Here is a 25061-nt window from a genome sequence, read left to right as displayed (position 1 = left end):
TTTAATTAGTACAGAAACATAGTGACTTTGTCATAAAGTTGCTGGAAAGCACTAATATGTTTTTGTATAGGAAGAACTAAGATTCATGGAGGAACAAACATAAATGCACAGCAGTGCAGACAACAATCTCATTTATGGAACAGCTGTGTTTCTATAGCAAGAGCTACTGGAGATTTTTCTTGAGTCTTTTTTGGTTCATGAAGGTGTCTCTTAGTGTTTCTGTCCTTTTAGTTATGAACTAGTTCAGCATAAATTTTTTTGTCCTCTTTCATGAACTTCCTCGTTTCATGAGTTGTTTTCATTTTCCCTGCTTTCTTATGCATTTCCTCTTAGTTTCCTGTGGAGATACTCTGTGGCTGTGTTTCCCAGTTTTGATTCCTACTGACCTCCTTCTGACTGGTCTTATGCTTAATGGAACATGATAGTAGAAGGAGGAGTTAATTTCCATGGTACTTCATTTACCCTGAAAATCTGACCAGATGCCATGAAGTTTCTCTGAAGTGTTGTTTTATATGAACGTTACATGGTTGCATAAATGTAAAGTGGGATGAGATCACTAGAGGTAAACTAATGTTGCAGATAAGGGGATGAGGTGAGGCCTAAGAAATTCATGGCAGACTTCTGCTGAGCATGTTCAACTAATGGACAGATAAAAACATTTGACATGTGGAAGAACATCTGAAAGTGAAGATCAACATAATAAAACAACAACAAAAACCCTGAAAAAAAGTATGTCCTTGTAGTTACAATTACTGTTGAATTCACACATTACAGCAACACAAGTTGTGACTGTGTAGGAGCTTTTGAAGGGGTTGGAGGGATTTTGCCTGCTAACTTGGATACAGGTTTCTGTAGGTAATTGGTAAATGTGACATAAGGAGTGAGTAAAAATTAGAAGTTAAGATCGTGTACCTTTACTTCAACAAGGTGTTTGATACTATCTCCCACAACATCCTTGATATGGGACTTAGTGCAGGATAGATGGGTGGACAGTGAGATGGATTAAGAACTAATTGGAAGAGCTCATAGGATTGTCATTGGCAGTTCAAGTCTGGTGTTCCCTGGGGTTTGGTGTTGGGTCCAGTCTTGCTCAACATCTTTGTCAGTGATTTGGATGAAGGGGTAGAGTCTACCGTCAGCAAGTTTGCTGATGATGTGAAGCTGGGAGGAGTGGCTGACGCACCAGAAGGCTGTGTTGCCAGTCAGCAAGACTGGGCAGACTGGAGAGGTGGGCAGGGAGGGAATTTGTTGAGGTTTAACAAGAGCAAGTGTGGAGTCTTATACCTGGGAAGGAATAACTACATCTATCAGTATGGGTTCGAGGATGACCTGCTGGAGAGGAGTTCTGCAGAGAAGGACCTATCTGTTCTGATGGCCAACAAGTTGGCCATGAGCCAGCGTGAATATCTCCTTCTATGGAGATGTTCAAAATCCATCTGGATGTCTACTTTTGTGGCCAGTTGTGAGGATCTGCTTTAGCAGAGAGGTTGGAATCAATCTCTTGAGGTCCCTTCTAACTGCTGCAATTCTATGATTCTCTGTGATTGCAGAGAAGCAATACTACGGTTCCTGTCTGGCATAGTTCTTCATGTAATGGGCTGTAGTGGGTAGAGTTCAAATATTCAGTTTACATTGGATGTTCAATTGTTTACAGCGACCCTTAGGAAAATGTAACAGAGGACATGTAAATGTTGCACGGATAACTCTAGTTTCAGAAACATTTCAGGGCCTACAGTATGGTTTCTATGGTGGGCTGCAGAGTTGAGCTAATCTGTTATTTTTTTTTCCCCCTCAGGTTTTTAAAAGAGGTTTCTGAATCAGACATCCTCTGTAACTTTTGTTAATTTGTCCTTGAAAAAAGATTTGTGTTCTTGTGAGACCCCTCCTGAAGGATGGTTAGCCATTATGAAAATCAACTACGAAATTAGTTTATTTACTTTTATTATCTGGAAGCTAAGCTTTTAGGATAAACAGTGTTTCAGCTTCATGTGATAGTCTGCATTTCCTCAGAGCTGTGGAAGCTGTGAGGAAACACAGGCTTGTTTAGAGATTTTCTTGTTCTATAAGCTGAGAAATTATTTGTCTTTAAATATTAAAGAAACAACTAACCAAGCTGCCTCCTGTTCTTGCTTCTTTAGAGTTTTGCAAGAGCAAACTTTCAGCTATAGCAATGACAGATCATACTTGTGAGTAACAATTTCTTATAGAATAGTCCTATCAAACACTGCAGTAGGTCTACTTGTCCCTGCTATTCAGAGCTGTTGCCTGACTCTTTCCCATTCTAACCAATGATTAGAAGGCCTTTTCTAAAGGCACTGTGAAACGTATAACAAAAATCCAGGTATCCACATATGATCCAGACGCATGAAATTGTAAGAATTTGCACTTCAAATGGAACATGTTTGTGGACCTATAATGGTTATTCTTGCCAAATCAGTACTAACATTGTAGTTTCTTATTGACTCTTATTGACTTTTTGACTTTTCAGTAATATTCAGTAATTCTGTATTTTTGGCTCTGAAATTTATTATCTGCACAGTATCATTAAATGCACAAACTACTGTTTTTTTTTAATTGTAAAAATAATTTCAGTATTCTTTTTGATTTCAAGATACAGTGATCTTATATACTATACATATAGTATATATATCAGTAGTGGAAAAATGTACAACGAACATTATATTTAGTTCCAACTTAGTTAACCACTATCATGTACATATTAAATTAAGTGTTAGATCTTTTTCTTTCCTTGATGAGCCATGTCCTGGGTAATGTGCCTCCCATCTTTGCCTCTACATCTCTGATAAATGCAATCTGTTTGAATGTTTTTAAGACAATAGCTATTTAATGAATAGCTTGTGCATACGGCAGGAAAGAATAAGCATGATTGCTTACAATCTGACATTTCAAAAAGCATTTTTTTAGATCTCTTGTATTTGCATATCTAATTGCTATGTAATCAAAACTAAGTGAACTGTAGCTACTTGAAACCAAAAAATGAAAGGCAATCATCTTTACGGGGGGAAATATCCCACTCATATGCAAGCCTGTCTGAATATTAGAATTATATTCTTCTTGTTTAATTATAGGTGTCTGACTGAGCAGTAAATTTATGTCTGTGTATTAAAAGAGTGAATGTGACCCTGAAACATCAGCTTTCCTTTGTTGGAGCAAAGCCTTGGCATTGAGGGAACTTAACAGTGTTGTGTATTTTGGTGATAAGGGATTGTGCCAGAATAGCTGTTAATTACCTGCTTTTTTAGATACAGAAAGTATGGTTCCACACTTTTCTTCCCACCAGTGATGGTACTCAATTAAAGCTTGTATTAAACAGTGATAATATCCCAGTTTATCTAGTGGGAAAGATGTGAGGTGAAAAAAACAACAACAACAAAAAACAGGATTTTTCCAGCTGTTTAGAGGCTGCTTTTTGTTGTTTGTTTTGCTGCTGGTTTTTTTTTTTTTTTTTTTCAATGAACCTACCGACTTCAAAGAAAAAAGAAATATCTTTTATTTTTTCTGACTCTTAAATGTCATTCCATTAATCCTGAGTACAGTGGGAGTTTAAAAAAAAAACAAAACTCAAACACAACTTTATACCCAAGTTACACATAGCATGAGCTTTTCCTTTCCAGCTGCTTAGAGTATGTTTTCTAACATAGTTGGTATTCTCTGGTTGTTAATATTTGCTGTTTTATTTTTATGAATGAATAAATTTAAAAAGAAAAAATCCTATGTCAGATTTTCTTTTCTTAAGATCCTGTAACTAGGCTATTATTTTCCTCTTAGATTTCTTAACTATGTAATCAAGCTGCATGCCGTATTTTGGATGGGAGGCATTCCATCTTGAGATATATTTTTGGGGGTTGTTTTTGTTGTTTTGCAGGTTTGTAATCTATGTTGTTTTTTGTTTGTAGTTGGTAGGTAGTCTTTTCTGTAAAGAATACCGTAAAATAGACAATGTTCAAAAACCAAATAAAAAACGAAAAATAAAACCCCAAACCATCAATAAGCCATAACACCCCATGATAGCTAACTGCTGCTTGATGCTGAAATTTAGTAATCTCACAGTCTCAAACTTCAGTGAACCTTTCATTTAAGGGAAGAAAAAAAAGTTGATTCATGAGAGCTGTGGTTTACAGAAATAAAAGTTTGTAAAACCTTACTTAAATGAGATCTCATATGTAGCACATTTTTGAAGTAGTCTACTTTTCATTTGGAGAAAATGTTTATCTTGCCATCTTAGTCATAAAATTAATAAAATTATAGCATATTAACAATAAAAATTTAATATGGCTGTTGAATGTATTTTCTTCTGATAATTCATAAATTCAGTAAAGTTCCTTCCCTACACAACTTTGCTTTCACACTAAATAAACAGTGATAAACATTAGGTAAGAATTTGGTGAGATACTTTGTTATTTGACATTTAGAAAAGGTGTGATGTGTTGTTAACTCATTTGCTAAGTTTCTGTTTTCTGTACTGCAAAAAAGAAAAGTGGAAACAAATTTGAGATGCATTTAGGTTATAAAATTATTCCATTGTATGACAGTGCATTGTATGCAGTCTGACTGGCTGAGCTCATCCACGTAGGATTATATGCTGCAGTGATTAGATAAGTTGTCAAGCATCCCTGATCACAGATAAGTAGTTTCACTTTTTCGGTGAGTATTGTGACTCCCACCGCTGTCCAGTCACTGACAGTGTTTCTAATAACAAAGCTAATTTTTTGAGGTTTCCATAAGAGATAAAGTTGAGGACTATGTTCTTCTGGAATAAACAGTCTTATGTGGACATATCCTGTTTATTCTGCTCTGCAAAGAAAAATATAATAAGCATATCCGATTTTTCAGTTTAAGTTGTTCAGATTACATTTTATTAACTTTGGTAACTTGAAAATAATTTACTGATTTATTTTGTTTTTTGTGCATTTGCCTTATATTGGATTTAAGATTATGCATTTGAATTTCATTCTTGAGGAATTAACTCATGTGATTTGGTGAAATTTCCCTTTTCAACGTACACATTTTCAACATCATGTTTCTATATGCAATTATGAATGGACATTAATCTACTGTGTTTATACAACAGAGTAGATTGCAATAATCTCTATATCCAGCTCTTTTTGCAGAGAAGAAAATGTCTGTGCTACAATTATTTGTAGTTGCAAAATGTGGAAAAGTGAAGATTTTTTTTTTTTTAATTTCTCAGTGAGAAATACCTTTCTTGGACCCTTTTCTCCTGAGCATGCTTTCTCATTCTTTTAAGGCTTGTGGTTGTTTCGGGGAGGAATTTGTAGTATACATACTTGTGTCATACAGTGATATTCCTCTTCATCAGTTTTTAAGTCTATTATACACACTGTGTCTTTTTGGGAGCCTAATAATTTTATGTATGCAAACATGGTGGGTGGTCTTCCCCTTGTTGGACATAGAGGGCTGCTGATGAATTTTAAACCTACGTTAAACTGTAGCAGAGACACTAAGTGGATAAGGTTGAATGAAAATTCTCATTTACAATCTATAACTTGAGGGGTTTTTCCAGTTGAAAATACCAGCTGGACTGAAACAAATGAAGTATTTTTCTGTACTTACCCCATCCACAGTTTTTTTAGTTGGAAAAAATTGTGTGAAGTCATACTCTCGTTCAAGCAAAAGCTTGTTAGCTCTGTTTTAAAGAAGCATTTGAAGAAACTCACATTTTTTTTCATAACAGGAAGTTTCAGAACATCTAAAATCTAAAAGGTGAAATTTCTTTCTCTTCCAGATAGCCCTGTAGAATAATACTGTTTGTTAAGTAACCTGGTCATAAAGTTGAACACAAACACAATGTGAGGAAAATTTAGAACTCCTCTCTCCCCTGTAACCTGAATTGATGTTACTTCTCATTTGTGGTATATACATATTAAGCATGCTTTTTACTCTGATGAAAACAGTACTGCTGAAAGCACGTCATAAAACTTGCATTTTTATTGCAGGTGTGCACAATGAATCATAATTTCCTGCAAGCTTAGGTCCTGCCTATGTAAAACCAGCAACTAAAAGATTGAAAATCTGAGCAGTATTTTATCTATGGTTGGAGCTATAGAACGTGTCTCGCATTTGTACCTCTACCTTTTGTCTGTGTAACAGTGTACTTAGGTGTATCAGGTATTCCAAGTATTCTCTTATGCTGAGGTTGTTTTGAGCACGATTCAGTGGTGCTTAATCATTTTCTCCTTTTTCTGAACTATTTGGACAGTTGAGGCATGATTCTCTAGGGGGTGAAAATTAAAAATTTACTGTGAAAGAGAGGGGGAGAAAAAAGTACCATTTAGCCATTGGTATGTCTGTGCCTCAAAGCTAAGAATTTTTTAAGATGAGTTTTTGCATGATTTGGAATCATCTTATAAAAAAAAATGTGAATCCATCCAGAAACAAACTTTAATTACATGTATTAGCTGAGTCAAGTTATGATGACCTTGTCTATGCTCTAAACCAATTTGTGATCATTACTGTCAGAGCGGTTCTTTTTCTGTTGAAAAGTAATGACCTATGATGTATTGGAGGTATAATCTAATAAACACTTAATTTATTGACATTTTCTTTGCAAGTCTCCAAGACTTTTATTCTCCGTATGATCAAGTATATACTACTTAAGTGTGTAACAGTTCTACAATTTAGTTGAATTTAAAGTTAGTTTTTTTGTTTGTTTTTCCCTTACAATTGGCTTTGCAGAATGTTTCCCACCCTTTGCACATATATGACAACATACTAAAATGAAAATAGTCTGCTGTGGAGAATTGAGCTGAATTTTTTATACTCCAGTATGATTGGACTACATATAATCACAGTCAGATTTCAATTATATGGAACTTTTTGTTCATCAAGTTTGATTGTTTTCCTCATAGTCTGTAAGCAGCATTCTGAATGAAGCACCCCTATAATAGCTACTGCCTGAATTCCAGAAGAGTACTAGCAGACAAGTCTGAATTGTTGGAGGACTGGGCTTTGGTTACTGGCCTTAAGTTTAGGAGAAACTTCTTTTGAGGAAGCTTTACTGTAGTGCTTTTTTTTGGGGTTTTTTTTGGTTTTTTTTTTTGTTTTTTTTTTTTTTGTTTTGTTTTGTTTTTTGTTTGTTTTGTTTTGTTTTAACAAGTAGGGTATAATCAACTGTGCAACAAATTTGAGGCTATCTGTATGGATTTCAAGACAAGAAGGAAATAGGACACAACCAAAGTAGTAGTCAATAGGAAATGAAATTCTGCAGTAACATTGATCAGATGGACAAGATCTGGCCTGAGAGATCAGATGAAAACTGAGAACAGTGTGTTGTCTCCACAGAATAGTGACAGCAGTAGAAGATGTATTTATTGCCCCTAAATGTATTCATAAATGCTAATTTATGTGATTTTTACAAATACTTTTTCTGTTATTATAGTTTTTTATGTTGTACAATTGTAGAAACTAATTTCTGTAGGTATGAAGCTAGCTATTTTGCCACTTTGTATTCCAATTTGCTGACTGTCTTCATATCAGCAGATAAAGTAGTTACAGTGTTGAGAGCTGTGTAGTTACTTGGAGGTGGGGATGAACATTAGAGCATAGAGAGCTTTCGAAATCCTCAGTATCTTGGGATGACCTATCTGGCAAGACATGCAGTGCGTAGACATAGCTACCATGTTACTATAACCATGTTACGAATATGTCTGCGTACCACAAGAAATGGTTATCCTCTTACGGAAGGGAAACATCTGAAAAGCACAGATAAAAAGCTTGTATGAAACTGTATGCCAGTTATTTATGGTCCTGGAGTTTCAGGTGTGCTTATTCAGAGTTGCTTCAGCTGATCTTTGGATTTTGAGGGAAATATGTACTGCGCAAACATTGTTTCTTTGACGAAAAAGGTACTGAAACTGTATTCCTCTGCCTATAAATATGTATATATAATGAAAAAAAAAACTGTTTACATGCCTGTGTTTTTTGAATCTTTGTGTCATTTTTAAGTACTAATTATTTACAAGATCAAGAGTTTGTTATTCCAATTCTTTGCACAATAGATACCATCTCCTGTCTAAGAAAGACCACATTTTAAAACTCTAGTAGGTGAGTTACTCTTAATGTTGTAGTATGCTAGAGAAAGTTGTTAAAACAGTTTGTATGTATTTAATTGCCCACATGAAAATCTCATTTTATGGTTAAGGACTAATCTGTGTGAGGTGAGCTCCTTCTATTCTATTGTTTGTGGACACAGGTAGAGAAGCAGTCTAAAGTATTCACAACTGTAAAACTGAAGTCTGTGCTCAAGCGGAAAGACAGACAAATACTAATCTAAGACTTCGATAAATTATATTTTACAGTAGAACAATTTGTTAGAAAGATCAAATGAAAAGAGTGTATTTTATGACTTGTACTTCTTTGTTTCACAGATTTACTGTCTGTGTATGTCTGGAGTATTTTTAATGGATGTCGCAAATTTTTCATCAGAAACTTCACAGCTAATGTATTTCCTGTGCTCTCATAGTTGTAATTTGGATATAAGGATGGCTCTTGAGAAGATGAAGAAATTTAGATAGTGTTTTTATTATTTTTATACATAAATCTTCATATTATTCATCAAGATCTGTTAAAAATTATTCATGCTTGTCTGCCTCTTTTGATTCTACAACATGTATCACGGACCTTTGTTGTGGTTTAACCCGGTGGGTGGCTCAGCACCATGCGGTTGTTTACTCACTGTGCTTTTCCAGTGAGATAGGAGATAAAACTGGGGAAAAAAAAAAATAAAAACAAAAACAAAAAAAAAAGAAAAAAAAGAAAAAAAAACAACACAAAAACTGAGTAGAACTTGTGGGTTGAGATAAAACTATTTTCTAAGATAGAGAAAAGGATAATATTAATGACATAAATTTGTGTATGTATATATGAATATAACAAGTGTATATACAAATATATATAACGAGCGATACACAAGCAATTGCTCACCACTCCCTGACCGATGCCCAGCTAGCCTCCTGAGCAGTGGAGAAGAGAGAGAGAGCTCCTACCGCCTTTGAAACTCCTTCTGCATGATGTCATATGGTGTGTGGAATATCTCTGGCCAGTTTAAGTCAGCCACTCTAATTCTGTTCCCTCCCAGCTCCTTGGCCTTGCTGATCCAAGGCCTTGACTCTTAGCAGCAACTAGAAACATCAATTATCAGTGATGTTTTTCTCCTTGAACCAAAACACAGCATCATACGAGACACTGAAAAAAACAATTGCATCCCAGTTGAAACTAAGACAACCTTTTAAGTTCATTCATGCTAGTAATGGTTTCTGGCCAATTTTCAAATCCATGCTTTACAAGGAAGTTACTTTGTGTATATATTAGAGTAATCCTGTATTGGTTTTCAGCTGTTTGAAAAATATGACAATTAATAGGTCTGTGGCTTAACTGATTTCATCCTTTCTTCATTCCCAAATTAGAAATCTGATCCAATTTTATATTTGCTGGATGTGCTGCTGCACTTTAACAATTTCATAGAATGCATCTCCTTTTGAGATATCCTGTGTTTCAATGATGGGAGTCTTTTTTGTGTTTCAATTGTTCTTGGGCATTCTGAATTGTTTTTTAGTATTGTATTCATCCACTGATTTATCTTTGTGTTTTTTCCTATTCATCTCTTTCAGCTTCTTTATAAAAGATGTACTGTTCCCAATTCTGACTTTTTATACATTACAACTGCAGTGTAGCTGTTTATTCCATTCTGGGTCTTGAGTGCTGCTATGTTGAATAGTTGTATATTGCCTACTGACTGTTCAGTGTTTAAAAAATTCTGTAAGTTTCAGGCTTACATTAAGAGATGGATGATATTCTGCTTGCAGAAGTGAATTATCTTAACTCTACCCGCAGGGTATGGGTGGGGTGTTGGACAGGGAGGAAATCAAGGCGTATACAGTCTTACACTACATGCACTTGGCTGAATACATGACATACACTAAAAATTTTTTTTTTGATGCTTGTAAATCATTATTGCAGTTTCTTAAATAGTTATAACATGCTATACTAATAGGAAAAGAATGTCAGAAATAACTATTGATCATTTTTTTTCTAAATTCTCTGTGCATTTTAGTAAAGGTGCTCTATCCTATGAGACCATGTGATTTTGTAGCAAGAACTTAATGCAAGTATTTGATCTAGGCATTTTTTGTAACAAATAGCAGAAGAGAAATTTATTCCAGATTACTTAGTATTGCTGTGGATAAAAACTGCATATGTGCCCATCAGTCAGGAGTATCCTTACAGTTCCCGTAGCTTATCCTCAGGTATTTTTATTCCTCTGCATTTAATGCTTCATATGAAATAGTTATGTAAGGGGGGCATCGAGATAAGTGGCTGCGTGGGTGGGAGGTGTTGCAGAGTAAAATAGTCTAAAACATTATTAAAATGGGTAGGATATTTTGGTGTCACTGATTTGTTTAGTAACCTTAAAATTCACTTGACATGATATACTACTGTGGTGGTTTTTCCCCAGATTGTTGTATAATAGGTGTTGAAATAACTTATTTTTGAATCAGAATTGAATTCAAAGACTCTCAGCATTTTTTGTACAATTATATATGACTGAAGAGGATTGCAGACTCTAAAGCAGAGAAGTTCCTGTCTCTGTAAGTTAATCCTCAAAGAAAAAAAACTTCTTGCTAACCACAAATTATTGAAGTTTTTTTTGTGAATGCAATGGCATTGTACTTGGATTGCTCTAATGGTCTGTTCCCATTGAAATTTTAAGACGTCCTTGAAAGTCAACCGAGTTTGCTAGTTTCTTGATTTGCTTCCTGGGCAGTTGTTTAAGCAGCAGCAACAAAGCAGGGAAAGAAACAGAGTCAGGATAGCTCTTTTCAATGAGAGTTAATTGTGAGTTAATAAGCTTGGTAGAAGAGTTAAACTTCACCTTCAGATTCTATGGTACTGAGGTACGTGACTGACTATTTCCAGCAGTTTTCACTTTGACTTCTAGTTTATTTCGCCTAATAAATTAGGAAGATTTAGATGGAGAGGATGTTTGTTCAAGAGAGAGGAGGAAATAGAATAAATTTGTGAAAAAATAGGAAATAGAATGAAGTTTTTTTCTTCCTGGCAAAATAGGAAATAGAATGAAGTTTTTTTCTTCCTGGCTTTGAGAGCATAATCTTGTATATGAGACTGCAATTCTATGGCTTGTAAAGCTAGAAGTTATTCTTATGAACCAATTTTTTCAATTTTGACTTATTTACTATGTTTTTAAATTAATACAGGTAGATTTTTTTTCTTTTTTTCTTTTTTGATTCCACCCTCAGGTTAGAGTTCATCTCACTGATAAATAATAAAAAAAAAACTAGTATGAATTTTTTTGAATTTTTCACTGTTGGAGAATTTCCTTCAATGCTTGTTCTATTTCAGCTGGGATCTGATGCTTGTTGCAGCTGGAAAATTACAATCCTTGTTGCTATTACACAGAGCTAATTTGAGGAACAGAACTAAGGTGAAGATAGTCAGGTCTTTGGCCTGCTGTTGTTTGGAGTCCACTTTATCTGAAAAAAAGCTATATGCAGCAGTGCTGTTCCTGAAAGAAATGCTTATTATACTATATCTTGTGTCACCAGGTGTTGTGATCTGAGTGTATCAAAATAAAATACCCTTTTGTCATAGAATGGTGATGAGGTTGACTGATTCAGGTTTATCAGTACAGCAAGATCTCATTCCCTGTTCATGAAGGCTTTTGTTTTTCTTGATGGGTAAATATTTTTCATAAGCAACACTTTAAACTTCCCTTTTTAGAATAAAAATTGGACTTCATGTCTTTCCCATCTCATACATAGAAATTACTTTGTTGAAGTTTGAGTGAAAGGAATAAAAGGGGCCTAAACCATTGAATGTTATCTGTGATAACTGTCTCATCTTTAAAATGATGCTCTGTTCAATGAATAAAACGTGTACAGGTAGCTACAGCCATGTAATTTTTCATTTATAAGAAGAACTTATTTTGAGAAAAGTTAGGATGAATCTGTTTTAGAGAATACTGGTACCTGCAACTATCTGCGCTCTGGTAAAACATCATACATGTTATACAGGCAAAGCTTGAAGAAAGCTTTCTCCTGCTTTCTTGTCTTTAAGCTTCTTGGCCTGCCCTGACAGTAATGGATATTAGAATAAACTATCCTCTTCACTTATTTGCATTTCACATGAATAATATTAATTATTACTATGTATCAATTTAGAATCTTGCTATCAGCTGAAATACACTATTTTTTTTTTTTAGAAAGATGATTGCAGCTTTTATGTTGCCTGTATCATTATAGCACATATAAACTGTATTTTACAGCCGTTTTAGTAGTGCATGAGAAAGACATGTTTGGCTCTCTAATAGTTATTCAGCTTATAGGTTGTTTCTTTTTCTCTACTCTTTCTCATTTTTTCACTTTACTATTTGCAAAGAACTTCTAAAAACTCTGTTTTTGCTTATTTTGCTTTTTTACAACATTAAGAGGCCCTGAAAATGACTTGAACTTTTTTTGATTGCTTTTTATCTTACAAATTTAAAATACATCTCAGTTGAATTTCTGTGGGGAGCATTTTCTTTTCATAGCTTTGTGTAATGTTAATTTACAGTAAGTGTACAAATAGCCAGTGGTGACTGTGCAGGGATATTTAACACAGAATCCCTTTACTGAGTTAGCAGTCATGCAAATGGAGTTGAACTTCAAGGGACTAGGGAAAAGGTGCGGAGGAACTGAAGTTCTTTATTCTGTGACTTCTGTTGAATCTTACATTGTTCACACTTACCTAGGCTGTCTTACGGATTTTTGGTTTCTTGGGATTTAAATCACAAGTGTAAGTGAGAAGGAATAAATTGTCTATCACAGAATAAAATAAAAATGCTAATTCCAACCCTTCATGCCTCTATTAAACATCTTAAAGAAGCAAAATAGGGCACATGCCCAATTTTTTTTTGCTTTTCAGGTCTCCTTTAAGAGCAGAGACAACCATGATCCAGCAGTTTTGGAGGTAGAGGCAAGTAAATGTTTTACTTACTGTAAACATTCCAACAGTTTTGTGCAAGTTGCCTACAACTTGAGGAGACCCTAGTTGAAAAGAAACCTCAACTATCCCTTCTCCAAATGGTGGATTTGCTTTGTATGCTTGGTGTGAGGGGAAAAAAAAAAATACATTTAAGCTTTTATTGCTGATAGACAGGCTTCAGTTACACACAATGTATACCTAGCTGGTGAAAAACTATATTACTATCTTAAGATTAGTAAGGGTTTTTAGATATTTGGTGAAGTTTTTTCTTTGAAAAAAAGTGGGTTCATCACTGTCATTTTTTTCTATACAAAAACAAACAAACAACGAAAAAAAAAAAGAAAAAAACCACCAAGAAACCCAAAACAGTGCCTGATCTAATGTTGCTATCTCCAACTGCTGTTACTGCAATCAGCTCTTCAGCAGTCTCCGATAAGTTCAACCATCTCTTATGTATTGGGCTGAAACCTATAATTATGTTTGTGCTGGGGGCATTTCTGAGATCTCATGTTGGCTATCTCCCGAAGGTGTTGCTTATGTTTTTAAAGCAGGTGTATTTTTTTGTTTGTTTTTGTTTTTTTTTTTTTTGTTTTTTTTTTGTTGTTGTTGTTTGTTTTTTTTCTTTGCTCTTTGCTGAAATTTGTATTGGAGGTGCAAGAAGGAACTATGAAGCTGTATTGGTGACATTTTAATGGCCTACTGCTGCTCATGAGAAAATCTGACTCCTTTAAGTATGTCAAAATGCAATTCCAGTACTGTTTTTATGACAATTTTAAGTCAATACTTTGTCCAGTACTGCTCACACAGCCTGGCTAGGATTAGGTTTTTCCTTCCTAGTGGCAGTTACTAGTGATGTATATGACTGATGAGCTGTTCCAGTGCTAAACCAGAAGAATGCTAAATCTGGAAACTTTTCTTTGTGTTCTTGAGTGCTGTGAACTTGATAGCAAGCATGAAGGAATGTCAAGGTAGGACCAGCAGCATTGACTTCAAGATAGCTTGGGCTCTGTGGAACTGCAGGCTTTAGGCAAAGTGCTGTAACTGTTTTTGAATTAGTTGAGCTGAGTGTCTGTAATCTTGATAGGCAATACAGATGATGCTTTTCATATCTTTAGATTATCCAGGCTACCCAACTCAGTTTTCAGACACAAAAATATGGAATATATGCTCAGTTTTCTTATTTGAAGTTGCAAACGTTTGAAACAGACAGGACTTTCTGACAATGAATGACATTAGATGGATGCTAGTTGAGGACTATGAGACAAAGTTGTACACTTGGTGAAGTGCCAGATCTGTTTTTGGGGGGAAAGGCTAGAATTTTTCAATGTTTTCAGTATCTTTTTCCCATTCAGAAGTAGTTAAAATTACCTGTGACATCTGATGAATTCTTAAGTCATAATTCAGTGCAAAGATTTAAATGTAATAGCTAATGTGTAAGCTTGGTTTAAATTGGTTGGCAGCATGCAGATGTATCGTGTGGAGGGTATTAATGACAAGTAGAATTCTGACCCTGTTCATTTTTTCCTCATTTTTAGGAATGCTTTATAAAGAACTTTCAAGCCTATTCAGTTAAGAAACTAGTTATCTTTTTGAACCTTCTCATTGGCTCTATCAACAAAAGTGTAGAATGTGCTCAGTTTTGTAACAGTTGAGGATTATGTCTGGGACTATTTCGCTCAATTTACTTTGTTGAGGAGGCATCTTGAACATTTTCCAGGGCTACTACAATTAGGACAAGAAGGAAGTTAAGTCTTGATCTCCTAATCTGGAAGTATAGTTCAGCAGGATAGCTAATCTGATTTGACAGCTTGCTGCCAGTGAGAGTGGATAGTCAAGTCTTCCATATATTGCTCTGCTGCTTTGCTAATAACTTGTTTGGCTATTGTAGCTTTCTAAACTGACTGAAATAATGGTAATAGTAATTAGTAATGATATGAAACCAGCAAAAACTACCAAGATGTACTGATCGTAAAGTGTGGACAAATTAATACCTGTGCCCTTTCGAAAAAGGAGAGGGGTTAGGAAGGATGCGACTGTGTAGTCAAAAATTAGGAAATCAGAAACTGATGACTGGAAGAAAAAAAACCTTGAACTTGTTATCTGTTGCTGAGTTGCATTTTCATCTAAGGGAATATGCTTGTGTTTCTTAGAGGAGGAGGAAGTATTTAGAAGGAGGCAAGCCACCTCTTTTTATGCTCAGTTCATACACTGTGTGGTGGTATTTTCTAAGATGGGTGATACTATTGCAGAACACAAAAAAGCACTCACATAATGGCCTTTACTTCCCAACCTTACTGTCTTACTTCCAGACTTCTGTTATTAGGAAGTATGTTAATTTAAGCTATAAAAATTTAGGTAGGGGGGGAACAGGTAAACGTACATAATGGGCATTCAGATGAAAAATAGGTTTGAAATCTATCTTATGAGGACTAGAAGCAGTTAGTTTTTATTAATAATTTTTTGCACATATTTGATAATGCACTGGAGTGTATCAAAAATTACTCACTTTAAATGCCTTTGGACTTGGTTACCCTATCAAGGATTTGCTTTTGCGTCTATATTTTTGTTTTCATACTGTCATGATGTTCTATGTGGTTCTTTTCTCTCTCTCTGGTTTCTGGGCTTGTGTGTTGAGTTCATTTGATGCAGTAGTTCTGAATTCTTTCAAGCAATCAACTTGAATTTATTATTTAATTTCTATTGTCAGTTCTGTATTCAGTGACAAATTTGAGAAGTTTTCTGTTCTCTTTACCACACATTAAAATTTCACTTTTGTAATAGTAGTTTTGATTTATTTAACTTGCATTAGTATCTTTTGTCAATTTCTTGACGTCTTGTCCAGATTAAACACAAGTGTTTACAACTAAACACAAAAGTGTTTACAGCTAAATATCTTTCTGTTAATGGAAAGAATGGAACTGTCTCAGGAATAGGGAGAGAGTAAAATGTTTAAGAACTAAAGGTATTTAAATATAGACTTGTGTAATCACTGTAGGGTTAAATTATTTTAGGGTAAGCCTGCCAGTTAAGTAGTTAAAAAAAAAAAAAAAAAAGATAAAATATTAACATTTAATATTTAACACATTTAATATTAACATTTAATATTTAACACATTTAATATTAAATGTGCTAACATTTGTCTGAACGGTGCCTCTTTATATAGCATTTAGAAATGCTGTATAAACTGCTGTGAGCTTTGTTCCACTCAACACTGTTCTGATCCACAGATTATGGGTCACTGTTGATGAAAAAGCAGGATAAATCATGGGCAACAATGTGCTACAATATTTACCCACTGATAAATGCATTTCCATGTTAAGAACCTAAAACAGATAATCTGAAGCTCATGTAAAGCTCAAATAAAAAAGCCAACAAACTCACCACCTTCAGAAAAACTGTACAAGTGGAGCCTCAGCCTGAATATGGAAGTAATTACTGCATTGAGAACTTTGCAGTTATTGGACGACCTTTCTAGCTGCAGAGCAAATCAGTAAGAATATGAGTTAAAGTCACACTGAAGTTTAGCTCTTCAGTTGTATCCTACTGGTAAAGAAGCTCAGATCCCGTCTGGACAGCAACTATGTATTCTTGTTAACATAATAAGAATTTAACACAAAATTTAGCATAATGTCTGTTTAGAACATTCTACAGAAAATGAATTTCATATGTTAGTCAATTAATTTGACTGTTTTTCTTCTCCAGAAGACCCAGTTGTCTCCAGAGGAAAAAGGAGGCCGTAAAAAGCAGAGTCAAGCTTTGCTCAGAACTAGTCGCCATCTAAGTGGTGGGCTGATAGCTATGGCCAAGTAGTCTGCTCAGCAGTACCTTGTCATTAAGATAAAGCTCTTCTGTAATAGTTTTGTGAAGGCAGCTAAGTGCAGAATTAACTCTGAGCATTGCTTCTGTCTCATCCCTCTCTAGTCCAAAATACAACGCATACTCATAATGTTTCTTTAAACCTGAAAAATCCAGAACTTAGTACTGTTGAAAAAATCACTGAAGAGATGAGGGAGTGCAAATAACTGAGTGACATGTTAATTATATCATTCATTTGGTGGAAAGCACTCCTAAGCGATTACAAAAGGTTTTTGACTTGGGATTTTTGGTTGGTGGTTGTTTGGTTTTTTGTTTTGTTTGTTTGTTTTTATGCCTTATGTTGTAACAAGGCACTTTTGCTGCTGTAAGATGAATGAGGAAACAGAGACAGTGAAAACCAACTCATGTTTCCTGTTGCATGTTTTATAGTGTTGGGTTTGTAAGTTCATGTTAGAAGATGCTAAAATAATTATCTTTTTGTATAAATGAGATTTTCCTTGATGCTCATCAGTTTGCCATAAATGATAAGTTGCTTTTGTTGTTGTTTTTGGCACATCCTTCTTTAAATAAACGGGGTGTAGTGTGCTGATTTCTCAGGTGAGCAACTGAGATGCAATATTTGTAGTTCAGAATGTTGATTACTTTGCCTAACTTGAGGTGACAGGAAAATGAATTTTTAGAATACTTCACATTTAAGTAGCAATTTATGTAAAATAGCATTTGACTTAAACAATGTCGGTAAGTGCTTAGAATATCTAGAATGTTACAAATCAAGGAGAGCCTGGGACTACCTCATCCTCCTGCCTGTTGTAAGTGGCTTGCTGCTTCCTGCTGCAGGGGAGTGACCGGGCTGACTGTGCTTCTGCTGAAGGTGTGACTGACAGTTGGCAGCTTCCTAGAAAGGTATATTTCTGTGCTGTCCTTTGTGCTCAGTCTGCTACTTCTGGGATGTGTCACCGAGCCAGTTCAGCTTGCTAAGGAGGCAGAAACCTAATCTGACAGCAGTAGTTTGCTATTGCATTTAACTGGCTCTAGATGGGTTTAGAGCTGTTGCTGATGCAAAGAAAAAAATCCTTCTACAGAAGGAAGGGAAAAAAAACAAAATAAACCTGGTCTCAGTAGTTAGGAATTATGATTTGAGAAAGTTCTTCCTCCAAATTGACTGTAAGACCAGTGTTCAAATGTGTAAGAGCAGATACTGAAGTTAGCAGTGTTTGTTTAAGCAACCACCTATGAAAGAATGTGTTTTATGGTTAGCACCACATTGTCCTGTTGGCATAAGAGGTGATTTGAATCTTGTTATTCAAGGTACAGTTTAACTGCCTAGATGCATGAGAAATTTCTTGCCATCCCTTCAGACCTATAGCAAGCAGGATTGATTCAGACATCTCCTCAGTGTGTCTTTGAAGAATTCTTTGGTGGAGATTTAATCCCAAGGATTGAAATAAGAGGAATTAAGGAAATAATAAGAGGAATTAATTAATCATATCAATACCGATACCCTGTTTTTTCACTAAGATCTGGATTTTTGTGATACCACTTAAGCTTATGCAAGAGAAATTACTGTGTTATTTCCACCATCCTCCTCTCTTCTTTTTTTTAACTGATGTTCTTAAACATCAGTAACATAGAGTTTTGACGACTTGTTTGTCTAGAACCAAATGAGCTATTCCCAAGCAGTAAAAGATACGTGTTTTGGGCTACAACTCTAGTATTGCAAGCACATCAGCCTGACCTCGGCATTAAACAGGGCTTTGGCTATTCTAAACACAACCTCTTTCCTGCATTTGGCTGCCACTCCTGTAGTCCACCAGTAAAAGTATTTCTGACTGCTTCATAGGTACAGATATTATAATTTGAAGTTACTCTCTTTTGTTTATCTTTCTCTCCTCCAACCTGCCCCTAACAACTCATCTAAAAAACCAAGGGTGATGAATACATTATATATTGTATTTCAAATTTTTTAGACTTCACTGAGAGTGAACAGTTTGTTTATGGCTCAGAAAGCTGTTAGATGTTTAATTACTACCTAAGTAATGTGGTTTGAGTCCTGTATCCCTTATTTTCATTGCTTTGACAAATTTCTTTAGTATAGAATTATCCATTGCAAGTCTTTCATTTTCAAGAAACAGTAACTTTTACATACTTGAATGATGGTAACGTACTGTTGGTGTGACCACAAAAAAACAACTATTAATCTATTCTTGTTTTGGTGCTGTTGTTTTATGGAAGCAAAATAGAGAAGCTTTTAATTTCCTTAAATTTTGCCAGCAATTCTGAATGTAGTTCTGTGCATTTTTTTTTAACTGTATCTGAAATGCATCTATTGTCTCATGAGTTAAGATATGGTATGTTTCAGTTTTCTTGGCACACTGAAGTTAAATCAACAAGCCTGCTCTGAGTTTCTGTAAATAGTAATAATAATAAATTCTGTAGTGACATTCTCCAATACTTCTGTGTGAAGATCAGAAGAGTAAAATTTCACTCTTCTTTCTTTCTTAACTAAAAGTTAAACAGTTCCTGAAAAGATGTAGAAGAGGGTAGTAATGGGTTTTTGCGTTTTGTTTTTTCTCATAACGAGGGCTTGATGTGACATTGCTATCATTTTATAAAGTTGTCTTCAATATAATTCCATAAGGCCTTCACCAAAGTTTATGCAGAGCAATCCCGATTGAGATTATGGAATTAAGAATGTTGGCATTAAAATATTTGTGTAAGCAGCTCTATTTAGTTGCATCATTAATGCATCACTAATACATTCTTTTTTGTATTTCTTTCTTCTTTTCTTCAGCAGTGCCATAAACTTGATTTGAAGTAAATGAAAATCATCCAGTCATAATGAATTTGTTAATTGCTTTTTTTTTTTTTTAATGTCGCTTTGTCCATTTCTTACTGATTTTAACGAGAGTGAAAAAATGGAATTCATGCTTAGACTATTTAGGAGCAGTACCTTAAAAGTGGATTTCTCTTTTGTTATTTCTGGACCTTCTTAGTTTGATCAACACCCTTTCTATGCGGAGCGGTGATAGAAGATCCGGAGCTGGGATGGTGTTTGTATGCGGGTGAGCTTAACTGAGAAATTGAAATTAGTACCTCAAACTAGCAGAAAGTGGAGAGGACTCGTGCACTGACCAGATTTACAATGTGAAGCATCAGTCAAGTCTAAATAAGGCAGAGAGGAAATAAAACATGGATTAGAGAAATGAAAATTGTTGAAGTTCAGTAAAGGCAGAGACCACAATTATCTGTTGTAGTCACTGTTAATTAAAGTTACAGATAGTACTTTGAAAGAGGAATGAAATGTCCTTGGCTCTTTGCAACACTGCTCAGCAGCAGCTGAAACTTTGTTGTGTTATCAATATTGTTTTTCTTCAGTAGCCAAAACATAGTATCATATAGGACATAACAGAGAATATCATACTCTGTCCCAGCTGAAAACAAGACACCAGTGCTATTGAGTAGTGCTACGCTGATGGCACCATTGAAAATTCGGTAGTTGTAATAGCTTCCTTAGAACCATTTCTGTGTTGAGGCTTTGAGAGAGCTTGGGCAGAATCTCTATGCATTTAAACGATAGGTTGTTTTTGTCATCTGTTTTTGATTGTTTGCTTTTGAAGTATTTAAGATTTGCAAGATAATCATCTTAAACAGTGTTTGACAGTTTAGTGAGATGGAGGAGAACTACTTTTTAATCCAGAATTGTCTTGAGGAGAGACTAGTATAGAATAATAATGTATAATTAAAGACATACTAAATAACATTAACTTGCCTGCCATTGAAGTTAACGTGGCTGTATTAATTAAAATAATTGATATTTTATTTCTATAGGAGGAAAGCTTTGATCAAAATTTTTAAGTGTGAGGTAACCTAGTCTTAGAATCATAGAATTACAAGGTTGGAAATGACCTATAAGATCATCTAGTCCAACCATCTCCTCATCACCACTGCCACCACTAGCACTAAACCATATCACACAGCACGTCATCCAGACGCCTCTTGAACACTGTCAGGGACAGCGACTTCACCACCTCTCTGGGCAGCCATTCCAGTGCCTGACCACTCTCTGAGAGAAAAAGTTCTTCCTTATGTCTTCTCACTGACCAGGTGTTCTTTCTTCATCATTTCTATTGTTTCATTGTTTCCTCAGCAGCTTGCTGCTTGTAAACTGCCACCATTAGACACTCAGTAGGAGCAAAAGTCTTATGTTAATTTGCCTGACTGTAGCTGCACAATTAAAGCAGTTTATCAGCAGGGGTTAGGACAATCAGTGTGTTCTGATCCTTCATGTTATAAAATTACTCCTGTTGTTCAAACAGATACTGTAATTAGTGCATCATTTTCAACTGGTTTTCTGGAGGGGTGGCTTGGCATTTCATCAGATGGAAACCTGTTTTTTGCTACTTACCTAAGTGCTTATTTTGGTATGCAGTCCACTTCTAAAATAACTAGCATTGAAATGTTAACGTCAGGAGTATATCATGTGAATATACGTGTTTATAGAGGTTTAGGGTGGGGTATTTTTTGCTCACCAGTTCTAGGAAGACTTAGATTTACTGGGGAAAAAAAAAAAATGGAGTTGAGAACTATTTGGTTCACTACCGTGTTTCTATTTACAATTGTTGTTTCATACTAATAGTTAATACTTAGCTTTTACATATATGAACAAGTTGCTTCATATCGGATAATTAATATAACTTGTGTTCTGTCCCTGGGCACATACATAATGAGCTTTCACATAGAATAATTTCATGAGAGTGATGAACCAGCTTTTAAGTGGCAAATGTTTAAAATATTGTCCCTATTTTGTTTACCAAGTTAGCAGAAAAAGATGATTGCAGTGTTGGTCAAGAAATCATTAAAAATTGACCCAATAAAGATTGGGAGTAATGAGTATGTTAGAGAAAACATTCTTAAGTTCCACTGGCTTGATTTTTACTAGTGGTTGAATAGTGTTACTATGCTAAATAACTCATAAGTTGGAACCTAATATTGTTGCGTGGATATAGAGCATATTAACTCTTTTTTAAAAATACTTAAACTAGAGCAAGGTTAGAATTCTCCTTCAGTAACCTTCGATTTGTCTCTTTCTAATTTATTTAGGTTTTGTTTTAAAATTGCTTTAAATCAACACGTTAACCTTTTTATTAGCTCACATGGCTTCTTTAAACTGTTCCTCAGTTTTATGTCCACAATGTAAGAAGGATTTAAAACTATTAGAAGGCATCCAAAGGCTATGAAGGTGGTGGTGGAGAGTGTGCTGGGCAAAGCGCATGAGTAGCAGCTGAGGTCCCTGGATTGGTTCAGCCCAGAGCAGAGGAGCTGGGGGGAGGCCTCAGGGCAGCCTTACAGCTCCTCACAGGGAGCAGAGTTGCAGTGCTGAGCTCTGCTTTGTGTGACAGCGACAGGGCCTGAGAAAATGGCATGGAGCTGTGTTGGGGAGGGGCAGCTGAGGGTTAGGGATAGGTTCTGCACCAGAGGTGGTTGGGCCCTAGAACAGGCTCCTGAAGCAGTTGGTGCAGATCACTGTTTCGACAGCACTCTCAGACACAGTGTTTGAATATTGGTTGGTCCTGTGCAGTGCCAGGAGCTGGACTTTGTGATCCTTTTGGATCTCTTCCAATTCAGGATACTCTATAATGATATGGTTCTTTAAACAAATATCTGTGCAGGTTTCATTATGAAACAGAAGTCTTCTCCTAGACCTACTGTCAGTTTTAATGTACGTGTAGCACAGTTGATTACGCAAAATACGTTATGGTAACTGTACTAAATAGCTAAATTTCTTCTTTCTGCATCATACCTACTCTAAGAAGTGGCTATGAATGGTTAAACTGTTTCTTATGTCTTAAGATAATTATAATTAAAGTACTTAGAATGTCACTGAATTAAACCCTTGCTTAGATTAAAGGAATAAGGGTTGATTCCTTTTAATTTTAGCATTTAAGTTGATGTTACATGCAAAAATTGTTCTGTGTTATTCCAGCTTTTCTGTTCTTTTTTTTTGTTTGTTTGTTTTTTGCCATTCAGTATGAAGAACTTGTAGTGGGTTAGCGAATACAATTTAATAATCTGTTGGTGCAGGATGTGTTTGGTTACTGAGGTACAATCTCAGCATTCCCTTGAGCCAGTGACTTTAAAGGTCTCTGCTGCTGAGCTGTTTTGTATCTTGTAACAGCCAATATTTTTTTGGAATTTGTATGCATTATGTTGGAAAAAGTGCACAGGATGGGAGTTAATGCTATGGTCCATAGCTTTCTGAAAAGAAAATAAAAGCCTTGTGGGAAACTTTGTTTTTTGTGGATCATGTTCTTTCTTTGCTGTCTGACTAATATATCCCAGTCTATCTATACAACTCAGAAAGTATTTGTTTTCAGTGTTTCTTTCCTTTTTCTTTAGCGGCATTTTGACAGCTGGAACTGACCATATTCTGCTTCACCAATTCTGTTTTTTAATTACTTTTAGTTCATGAGATGATACTTTGATTTGGAGACTTTGTTGTGAGAAGTAAAGTCTGAAACCTAAAAACGTTCTCAATTGAAGTATTCTCTGAGTGTGTGCCGCCTTTCTCAAAATATTTTCCTCTTCACCGTTTGATTATCTTGAACAATTTCAGTTAAACTTGACAGAAATGAAGAATTCTTTGGGGTTTTAAAGTATTTGAAAATTGCTGGCTGGATAGAGGAGAGGCATAGATTAACATCCTTGCATAAGGGGAAGGGATGCGCCAAGTTTTTCAGTCATCCTTTTTTGCTTAGCTAACAGTAAGCTTGCATGGGTCAGTCTGAAAGTACTGCCTCCTATTTCTTCACCTGGGAACAGTAGATGCAAAAGCACTATTTGACAGAGCAAATTGTCAGCTCCAAAAAGCCCTATTCTTTAACATAGTCACCATTGCTATGTATGCAGTTTTGCTGCACTTCTAAAAATCTGCACCACTGGAGATGACCCACTTTTTTAGAACTGCTTTGATGGCATTGTTGCTGTGAAAATATTGACTGTGCAATCCATATTTCAGTTCAAACAGACGGAAGTCAAAAAGCACTGAATCCAGACTATAAGAGTGAGCGTGATAGAACAGTCCAGCCAGTATCAGCAATGTGCTCCACAATCTTAAAACATGTATGAGAAAGATTGTCGTCTTCTCTGGCCTGACTGGAAGTTTGATTCTTCAGCTTAGTCAGCGTTGCACTGTAGCAGACAGAGTTGATGGTTTGTCTGAGTCCAGGAAATCGCGAAGGATCAACCCTTTCTTATGCCAAAAGACAGTGCACATCACTTTGCCCATTTAGGGCTGTGTTTTGAACTTTTTCATTGGTGGAGAATCCACATTGCTTCTTCATGAACTGCCGTTTTAACTCGGGCTTGTAGTGGTGACAACATGTCTTGTCCTTGGTAATGATGTGATCCCGGGAACTGTCACCTTCAGCATCATATTGGTTCAGTAGATCCTGGCAAACTTGCATGTGGTGTTATTTCTGTTCCTGGGACAGAAATCAACAGGAATCTGGATGTCATTATTTCTCATCATGGAACAAATTACGATTAAAGCTTGGCTGTTTAGAAGCAAATGAACATCAACAGAACTAATTATCTCTTCTCCCCTCTCTTCCCTTCCCCCCACCCCCTCCCCAGAGTACCTCAGACTGATTTCTGTGGAATTAAATTTCTAGGAGTTGTAGAAAGATGTTTGGGTTGGTTGTTTTTTTTTTGGTTTTTTTTTTTTTTTTCCCAACTACTTGACCCAGTGACCTTAATAGCAAGTTAAATACTGAACAGGTTCCTCAAGTCCATTACTGTATACAAGTACCTTGGGGATAATAAGCATACACTCAACAGGCAGCAAAATGAAAATAAAATCTGTTTATGGAATTATTATTTATATCTAAGGGTAGTGAAATTTCTGCCAGACAAGGAGCACAGCGAAACTGTATCTGCCAGTTATATTACTGTTAATGTTCTTTAATGTAGCAGACAGGATAGTTGGGCTGTAATTAAGCTCTTCTAATACTGTTGTTCCCAAAGCTTGTGGCATACATCATTTTACTCTGTAATTTCCTGCATCTTCTTTACCTCCATTTTTCCTGTATAATTCTTCCATAAACAATTTCAGGAATGTATGCTGTAAATTACTTATTGTGTACATTATGCAATTTTGCATATATGTAATCAATTTACTTTTTCTGATCCTTTTTTCTCATTTTCTTGCTGCTATTTTTTTCTTCTAC

General features: G+C 35.5%; 1 protein-coding gene across 1 annotated transcript in view; it reads left to right on the top strand.

Annotated features, from left to right (window-relative positions):
• Nucleotides 1-25061, top strand: part of QKI (QKI, KH domain containing RNA binding) — a gene marked incomplete at both ends in the record, with an annotated part of 129365 nt that overhangs the window by 64582 nt on the left and 39722 nt on the right. The window lies entirely within an intron of this gene.

The sequence above is a fragment of the Tetrao urogallus genome (genome assembly GCF_951394365.1).
Source record: "Tetrao urogallus genome assembly, chromosome: 2".
NCBI lineage: Eukaryota > Metazoa > Chordata > Aves > Galliformes > Phasianidae > Tetrao > Tetrao urogallus.
The sequence above is the reverse complement of the archived record's forward strand: the minus strand, read 5'-3'. Positions and strand labels throughout refer to the sequence as shown.